Source organism: Poromitra crassiceps (genome assembly GCF_964638095.1).
Source record: "Poromitra crassiceps genome assembly, chromosome: 2".
In the NCBI taxonomy this organism is placed as follows: Eukaryota; Metazoa; Chordata; class Actinopteri; order Beryciformes; family Melamphaidae; genus Poromitra; species Poromitra crassiceps.
Window position 1 is genome coordinate 122117098 of NC_139624.1, and position 9279 is coordinate 122126376.

Consider the following 9279-nt stretch of genomic DNA (forward strand, 5'->3'; position numbering starts at 1 on the left):
CGTTCTCGCCGGGCTCTGACAGACAGTTTCTGACAGTGAAATTCCCAGACGTTTGGTGGCGCAGCTCACCAAACGTCTGGGAGCCGAGACTAGTTTCAATGTTGTGTGGGCTGGTTAGAGTTTGGACAGAAACCAGCTATATGGCCCGCTTGGCGGCAGCGCCTACAGATAGGCTTACCATCTGCTGCCCACGTGTTGGAGGATGCAGGTGCTTCCCAGCGGTGTTCTGGGTTACGGCGTGGGGCATAGCTGCTCTGCCTTGTCGGGGCGGGCTTCTCGGCCTGGCTTCTCGGAGGAACTCTTGTGTCCATTCCTTCAATTGGTCTTTCAACTCTGACATAATCTCTTGTTTAAATTCCGCCTTCCAATCGGTTTTCTGGGGGTGAGAATGAAAGTTATTTGCCCCCCCAACCGCTGTGCATGTTACCTCAGACCAGCCATGTCCCCGTCTATCCTCCTCCAGCAATAGGGCTTCTTGGTGAAGGGCATCAAATGTTCGCTGTGGGTTTTGGCGGGCATGTCTCCTCAAGGTTTGTGTCATCGGGCCCTCCTCCAGACCTAAGAGGAACTGTTCTTTCAGGTGTTCATCCGTGGGGGCTCCATCCGGGTCATGCTGCAGCAGCCTGTTAAAGAGCTCCCTTAACCTGAGGGCATAAGAGCTGCACAGGTTCGTTTAAAATCAGGAGTAAGCAGAGTTAAAACTACAACCAAGGTAAAAAGGGAATAACAATGTTTATTTATAAAAATAGGTGACCCAGCACAGCTCCACTGACTGAAGATCCAGGTCCACTTGTCTCAGTCCTCCCGCTTGCTCTCCGGTATCCTTTAAAGATCAAACACAGCGTCAGCCACCACTGCCACTCAAGTTAACTTTAAGGCAAATATCCACTGCAAAACGTCCACTGCGAATTAATAGCCACTCTGCATGCTAATCACTCGTGATAGGAACCCGTAGGTATTATTAGGCTCGACAAATCTCACAGTAATTGGGTCGAGGCTAGGGGGATGTGCTGCAATAGCAGTCAAAAGTCCTGGCAAGGGGTAGTGACAGCAAGTGGAACTACGGAATATTTTAAAAGTGGCTGGGGGTAAAAGGGCCCATTAAAGATCAACACTATAAATAAAAATGTCCCAGATAAAACGGTAAAAACAGGTCTAAAATATGGCAATCGCCGTGTTCTTATAAAATGCTGGACAGGAGGAAGGGAGCAAGGGGTACTTAACTCGAGAGCGGGGCACGTCGCAACGCCACCCCTCTGCTGCGGTCCAATGGCTTCCCCCTTGCTTTCACAGATGACGCTTGCTTCTCCGACGCAGCTCGCCCAATCACAGGCCTCGTCCCAGTGCCACACAGCTTGTTCTGTTGGAGGACAGGAAACCCACAGCTAATCTTCTGTACACAAGCACAATGCTCTCCCCACCCTGCCTGGCCCCGCAGCCGGCCTCAATGTGTCCGCCACAATTCAGTGAGTACTGACTCTTGTCCCGGGCAATAACAGGTCCTGTTATTGGCCCAGGCTGGAGTAGTAAAGCAGAACGGACACTGGCTGCTGCGCTTCAGGTTCCAGAGTGGTCCTAGGCTCGTCTGGATAGGTGCTGTGTTGGCTCTCCACTCTCCTGGGTCTGTCCTGGTGCGCTGTGTCGCCTCGCTGCATCGGCTGTCTTCTCCCTCGTCTCACTGGTCTCTCTCTGTGAAACAGGTGTGTTATATTCCCCACCAGCTGCCCACACAGGTTTGCAGGTGAGGCAAGTTCCACTGATTGCAGTGTGGCCTTCGAGTGTGATCGGGAATCTGGTGTTTCCCACAGTTCATTAAAATACAAAAAGTGTCGCTGTCACAGTAACATCACTGACTAACGTTGGAATTTGAATGTCTTGGGTCCCTAGATTTTTGTGACATCAAAGTTGGGTCACAAGCAAAAAAGGTTGGGAGCCCCTGGTCTTATTCCTTGTAAAGATTGCCATGTCCATGTTCTCGATAAAATGACTTGACTTTCTGATGTCTGTGTTCGTTATTCTTCTTGGTTGGGTTGTGCGTGTGTGTGTGTGTGTGTGTGTGTGTGTGTGTGTGGGGGGGGGGGGGGGGGTAGGGGGGGTTCAAGTCTATGCATTTCTGGTCTTGGAACATTTGTTGTGCAGCTGATGTGGGATCTACTCCACTATTTACACGTGGTTGCATCAAACATTTGTTTCATTCAGTACAATGTAGCCTACATTTTTTATGGTAAATGTATGGTAAATATAACTGCCATTTACCCAATGGCATTTGGCATTTACCCCATAAAGAGCCAATGTTTACCATTGTGTATTTGCTGGTAGAACAACTTGTTATACCAGCAAATACACAATGGTAAACATTGGCTCTTTACAGTCCAGATTCTGAAGGGAAGAAAATATTTGAGGAAAATGTTTAAACGGTCGCTTAGTGTCATTCAGCATATACAGTAATTGATCAACAAGTAGGCTGCTATAACTTCATTGACAGAAGTAAAAGAATGCAACAAGAAATGAACACATAAGCCTGCTACAGTAACTACAGGCATTACAATCTTTAAATCTTTACAAATAGTTTTGATGGCTTTGCTGTTCTTGGGACAGATGGTCTCCAAATTTGACTTTGACTTGTATGTGTGGCTTCTTGGTCGCCCATTTGCATTTGTGAGTGATATTTTCCATCTAAAATAAAGATTCTAAATCAATGTGTTGGCATAGGTGGATTATGACATGATGGACCCCTGGGCCTGGACACATGCAGCGCACACACACATAGGTGGATTATGACATGATGGACCCCTGGGCCTGGACACATGCAGCGCACACACACATAGGTGGATTATGACATGATGGACCCCTGGGCCTGGATACATGCAGCGCACACACACATAGGTGGATTATGACATGATGGACCCCTGGGCCTGGACACATGCAGCGCACACACACATAGGTGGATTATGACATGATGGGCCCCTGGGCCTGGACACATGCAGCGCACACACACATAGGTGGATTATGACATGATGGGCCCCTGGGCCTGGACACATGCAGCGCACACACACATAGGTGGATTATGACATGATGGACCCCTGGGCCTGGACACATGCAGCGCACACACACATAGGTGGATTATGACATGATGGACCCCTGGGCCTGGACACATGCAGCGCACACACACATAGGTGGATTATGACATGATGGGCCCCTGGGCCTGGACACATGCAGCGCACACACACATAGGTGGATTATGACATGATGGGCCCCTGGGCCTGGACACATGCAGCGCACACACAATGAGAACTAAGGCATACATTCACTTGACTCAACAGGATTTACATCACAGTCAGCCACCTGAACTCAAAGCCAACAGCACAACAACAATAAATACATTCACCTGTATCTCCATAAAGGCAACAAAATTCACTTTTTTTGTCCACCAAATGGCTAGTGAATGTTCACATTTTACCAGCCACTCAATAGATTACCATTGTTCTTTTGGATGGTGAGTGAAGCAAATCTACCAGCCACTTTTACCAGCATTTGGCGGCTGGCTGTACTAATTTTGGCTCATGTCTCAATAACACAGGATTTACAGTAAACAGAAAAAAACAATAACCCTGTAATTGTTCATAAACTTATGGAACATTTGGTCAAAAATAAAGGGTTGGGGCTCTCTCTAAGGGATCATTTGAGATATGCAGTGGTCCTGTGAAGAGGCTCTGGGTTATAGGCCCCCTGAGCTCTGGGGCCTGTGATGATGCACACATATCTGCGTGTGCTATAATCTAGCACACATATCTGCTATATGACACATATCATAGATATAGCTCACTCTGTACACGGCTGACCTGAACACGGTTGCAGTCGTTAGTGTTAAGTCACCCGTTGCAGCCGAGCATGGCTGGATCGTTAGTCGTTGTTAAGTCACTCTGAACACGGCTTCATCGTTAGGTGTCAGTACTCTGAACACGGCTTCATCGTTAGGTGTCAGTACTCTGAACACGGCTGATCGTTAGTGTCAGGTCACTTACACGGCTGATCGTTAGTGTCAGGTCACTCTGAATACGGCTGGATCGTTAGTGTTCGGTCACTCTGAATACGGCTGGATCGTTAGTGTTCGGTCACTCTGAACATGACTGGATCGGTTGTGTTAGGTCACTCTGTACAAGGCCGGATCGTCCGTGTTAGGTCCCTCAATGGCTGACCTACAAACGCTCGGATCGTCGCTGTCAGGGAGCTGAACAAGGTTGATCGTCAGTGTCAGTCTGAACAGTGTCACTCTGAACAGTGTCACTCTGAACACGGCTGGATCTTTAGTGTCAGGTCACTCTTACACGGCTGGATGGTTCAGTGTCAGGTTAGTGTACAGAGTGAGCTATATCTATGATATGTGTCATATAGCAGATATGTGTGCTATATTATAGCACACGCAGATATGTGTGCATCTTTAATCAGATCCTTTACCGTGCAGATCAGGTGCAGATGGTTAAATCCTGGTTATGACTGAAACTGCTCCCACCTTGGTAACAGTGGTAGGACTTCTCTCCAGTGTGAATGCGTTTGTGTGTTTTTAGGTTACCTAACAGACTGACTCTGCTCCCACATTGATCACAGTGGTAGGACTTCTCTCCAGTGTGAATGCGTTTGTGTGTTTTTAGGTTACCTAACAGACTGACTCTGCTCCCACATTGATCACAGTGGTAGGACTTCTCTCCAGTGTGAATGCGTTTGTGTGTTTTTAGGTTACCTAACAGACTGACTCTGCTCCCACATTGATCACAGTGGTAGGACTTCTCTCCAGTGTGAATGCGTTTGTGTGTTTTTAGGTTACCTAACAGACTGAACCTGCTCCCACATTGATCACAGTGGTAGGACTTCACTCCAGTGTGAATGCGTTTGGGTCTCTTGGTGTCTCTCTGTTTGCATAAAGGAAGACATAAAGAATTAGGACAGGGGTGCACAGTGTGTGTGTGTGTGTGTGTGTGTGTGTGTGTGTGTGTGTGTGTGTGTGTGTGTGTTGCAACATCAGTGACACAACAGTGATATTCTTCTCACCTCTTTTGAAGGATTCATTTGGACAATGCTCCTCCCCTCCTACGCCAGATCTCTGTCCTCCCACCAAGCAGCTCTGTAGATACAGCAGGGTTAAATTAAAGTCCCTGGAAACCAGAAATATTTCTTTATTATTTAGCATTTTGAGTTCATCACATCACAGGACCCTATGTTAATAAGCCACCAGCCAAATTTGAACGATGATGAACGTCGCAAAGTATATAAATTTAGGTTTGACAGGTGTGGCAAAACGCATGAGAATCGATTATTTTTTAGAGTGTATTTTCTCCCGCGGAATGTGTGGGCGTGTCCGTCTGCAGCAGGGACATTTATCTCCTCCGAGAGAGAGAGAGAGCGCGAGAGAGAGGGGGGGAGGGAAACGGAGAAAGAGAGATCCAGTGCGTGTGTCGAACACGAGGGCTTGAGAGGGCTTGTGTGTGTGTGTGTGTGTGTGTGTGTGTGTGTGTGTGTGTGTGTGTGTGTGTTCGTTGCGGCTGTGTGTCTCTCTCTGTGCTCTCTCTCACACTAGTCCCGAGAGAGAGAGAGAGAGGAGAAGAGAGAGAGAGAGAGAGAGAGAGAGAGAGAGAGAGAGAGAGAGAGAGAAGCATAGCGCTCGGCACAGAGTGGGAGGCAGACAGACACTGAGGGAGCGCTGTCACTGGTGGCAAAGAACGGACAAAAGGAGAAGGGCAGATTGCGCGCGTGTACAAAGGTTATATAGAGCTTATGACGTCATAAGCTCCTGCGTTTTAGCACCTCGCGCACTGCTGTCTTCAATGAGGAAGTACTTTGTAGAATCTTGTAGAAAAGTGTCGATTTTAAGGCTTTGGGTTGAAAGTAATGTATAATAATTTCTGAGGCACAAAATTACTAACATAAGACCCTAAATAACATAGTTAGAACGTTTTTGTGGATTTTGGTTTCCAGGGACTTTAACACGTTCACTGCCAATGACGTATTAATACGTCAAAAAAAATCCAACCGTTCACTGCCAACGACGTATTAATACGTCAAAAAAAAAATTTTTTTTTTTTTGACCGTGGGATGTGCATCTAACCCTTTTACATCTCTTATATAAGTATTGGACGTGTACAACGTGTACAACCCATTCCACCGACCCACTAAGTGGCGACAAGGAAGGAGGAAGGCAAGCAAAAAGCAGTGTGACGAAGCCATTCTCATGAAAATGGATTGGCGAAAACGCTTTCGTTTTCGCGCTGATTGCTGGCAGTGCGGGATTGCAAATTTGCATAATAGATCACGGATGGAACACACTTTGAAACACGCAGCATAAATATGACCAGAATCGCAAAAGCTTGATCAAAGCTCTCAACCAAAACTCCAAGAAGCGAGCGAGTCCAACCAGACTTCCTCAAAGAGCGGCCGCTCAGACAGGCACAGCCGCACAGCAGCTGCAAAGCAGTGAGACTGGTGACAAGCTTGTGACACGGCCGCTGGCTGCAGCCAAGAGGAACGCCCACGGAGGGAGGAGTTGAAAGCAGAGGGGAGTTTCCTGCTGTTATGGAGGAAATTACTGTTCAAAACTATTGTTTAGGTCTTACTGATGCCAAAAATGAATGGTTAAAGTGACTGTTCTATCGAATTTCACAAAAAGCCGTTTATCTCTGAATAATTTTTCTGACGCTGAAACCATGCTGTATTCAACTGCTAATGCTTACATAACTACTAACTCTACAAACTAACTCTTTTAGACAGAGAAAGCACACATTCTATTGGTTGTTTTGAGATATTGTGTGTTCACAAAATCTTAGCAGAAAAGAATCCTCGGCTCTTGTAAAATGAGCCAGAATCCTCAAAAAAAAACCTGGCAGAACCTACCTACAGCATTGAAAAAAGGGCTGGCAGTCAATGTGTTAAGTATGCAATTTAATTACAAAGTGAGGTTTCAAACTCTTTGGGAAATTGTTCATAATTGAATGGTAATGTTGCTTAAAATGTAGGCTATAGATAATCAGAGGTTTGAAGCTATACAAATATTAGCAATCTAAAGGTTGAAGATTTGTGACTTCTTAAAATAGCAGAGGATGATTTCAATGAAAACAAGGCCAGGTCGAAACCTGGCATAGGGCCGGTGTGCTCAGTAAAGTGCAGAACTCTGCCAAGGTGTATTGAGTCATTTGTGTTCAGTCTACTTTAGTGCACATCAACTGTAGTGTGCCTGTCACCTGTGCTGTAGTGTAGCCTATGTGGGTTAATAATCCTGGGTTTAAGCTTCATTAACATGAAGTGCCAGATTTATGGTTAATCTAGTAATATATATTATTTTCACACATAAATGTAGGCTATTGAAATGTAGGCTTATTATGTCTTTGAACAGGTCGGGGTGCCTGTCGGCAAGATGTTTAGCCAGGTTCGATGTGTTTGAGCCTTTCGCTTTGGTCGCGTTGAAGCACCTTTTACACACTGGTTTCGATGTGTCCACGGGCTTGCCTTCGCTGTCGGCAACGTATACAAAATATTTCCATATTTCGCTTCGTGCATCTGCTTTTTCTACAAGCGTTGGGCGGCTTGCAAGACTCAGAAGAAGCCGCTGCCATTTTCGCTGTGTCTGTCCTGTGTGTCGGGCTGCTGTGGAGGACTGAAGGACTGGCCATAGAGCGAGCAGAGAGGGAACGGGGGAAAGTCGGCACGCCCACACATGAAGCAGACAGAGTCAGAGAGAGCTTTTTTCACTTTTCACCAGTCACCATTGGTTCAAGGCAACGATGTGTTGCGTTCAAGTGAACTGGGACACAGGCTCTCAACTTTAATGCTGCAGCGTCCTCCTTGTAATGAGCTAGAGACAATATTAGCCAGAGGTGCATTACTGCCACCTACCGGACTGGAAAGTGGAAAGACATTACCTCGCCCTGGATCCGTGCTCAAATGCGGCGACTGAGTGGAATGTAAGGGCCCTGCTGTGCATGCTGCACACCGGCCCCAAAAACAGTGAGAATCAAAACAACTCAAGCATGAATTTTACAGGCTATAAATAGAAGAATAACACAATACAATGGAGTGTGATGTAGCCTAGATCAGTGTGTGTGTGTGTGTGTGTGTGTGTGTGTGTGTGTGTGTGTGTGTGTGTGTGTGTGTGTGCGCGCGCACGCGCGCGTGCGTGCGTGTGTGTGTGTGTGTGTGTGACGTACGCCTGAGCGCAGACAGTCTCCACATCTCCGTGCAGTGCAGGAAATCCTTGCTTGGATCCATTTACACACGGCATGGATGTCACTCCACTCGTGCCTTCACACACTCTTCTCTCCTCAGAATGCCATGTTGATTTTCAACTATAGCCTACATTGCAGAAAAAACACACCTTGATTTGAAAATGAGAATTAGTTTGTCATGGTTTTATTAGGCTACATAATTCCCGACCATACAGGTTTGTGGTGTGAGGTAACAATAGATTGCTTTTGAGAAAGTTGTGACGGTGTTGTGCCAAGCTGCCTCTCCCCACCCTGGCCGGCCCAAAACACCCAGGGCACCGACCCACACCACCACCAAGCCTGCATACCCGTCCAGCTCCCACCTTCTCGGGGGAGATCTCCCTCCAGCACCCGGCGCACACAGACTCCCGCCCCGCCAGACCCTCTTTTCCCTAATCCAATCCAATACAACACCTGTGTCCGGCCAGTACAGTAACCTCTTTCCCTGCAATTGCACGCATGTAAGATGCAGCTTCTCCACAGCGCAGATGGCAGCTGAAGTCCCTCTCGCCATCAAGCAGACAGTGACGGAAGCACGTGTCTTTATGTGCGCCAAGGGGAAAATGACAATGAAATTGGTGGGATTCAATGTATATATATTAATAGGAACGAATAGAAAATAGCTGATTAATAAAATGTGTGCTGGTGGAACGAAATTCAACTTCTTCAATAGAGCAGCATCACTCATCGCCTCTCAGTACGGTGCGTAATTACGCATGGAGTATATTACCGCAGCGGAGGTAGAAGAGAGTAGGGCTGTGCGATTTTGCCTAAAACTAAAATTGACGATTTTTTCTCCCAAAACTCGATTTTCGATTTCGATTTCGATTTATTATACTATTATACTTCTCTAAACATTTGTTGCCCTGCAGAGCTCTTTTCCTCCCTTTTTTCCATAATTGACAATTTACGCTTTTACTCTGAAGGTAGAACAACTCAACTTCCTGTTTTAGCTTGCCGCTGCTATGCTTAACTGTTGCTTGCTAACTTGACACTGGTGGATTTGCGTGTTCCTCCGTGAGATAAT

General features: G+C 46.7%; 1 long non-coding RNA gene across 1 annotated transcript; it reads right to left on the reverse strand.

The window, feature by feature from the left end:
* Window positions 1-1029: 1029 nt before the first annotated feature.
* LOC310772485 lies at window positions 1030-5103 on the reverse strand. Its single transcript, XR_014552498.1, has 3 exons — window positions 5050-5103; window positions 4826-4910; window positions 1030-1360 (listed from the first exon to the last, which is right to left on the reverse strand). It is a non-coding gene; the product is annotated as an uncharacterized lncRNA (long non-coding RNA).
* Window positions 5104-9279: the final 4176 nt, after the last annotated feature.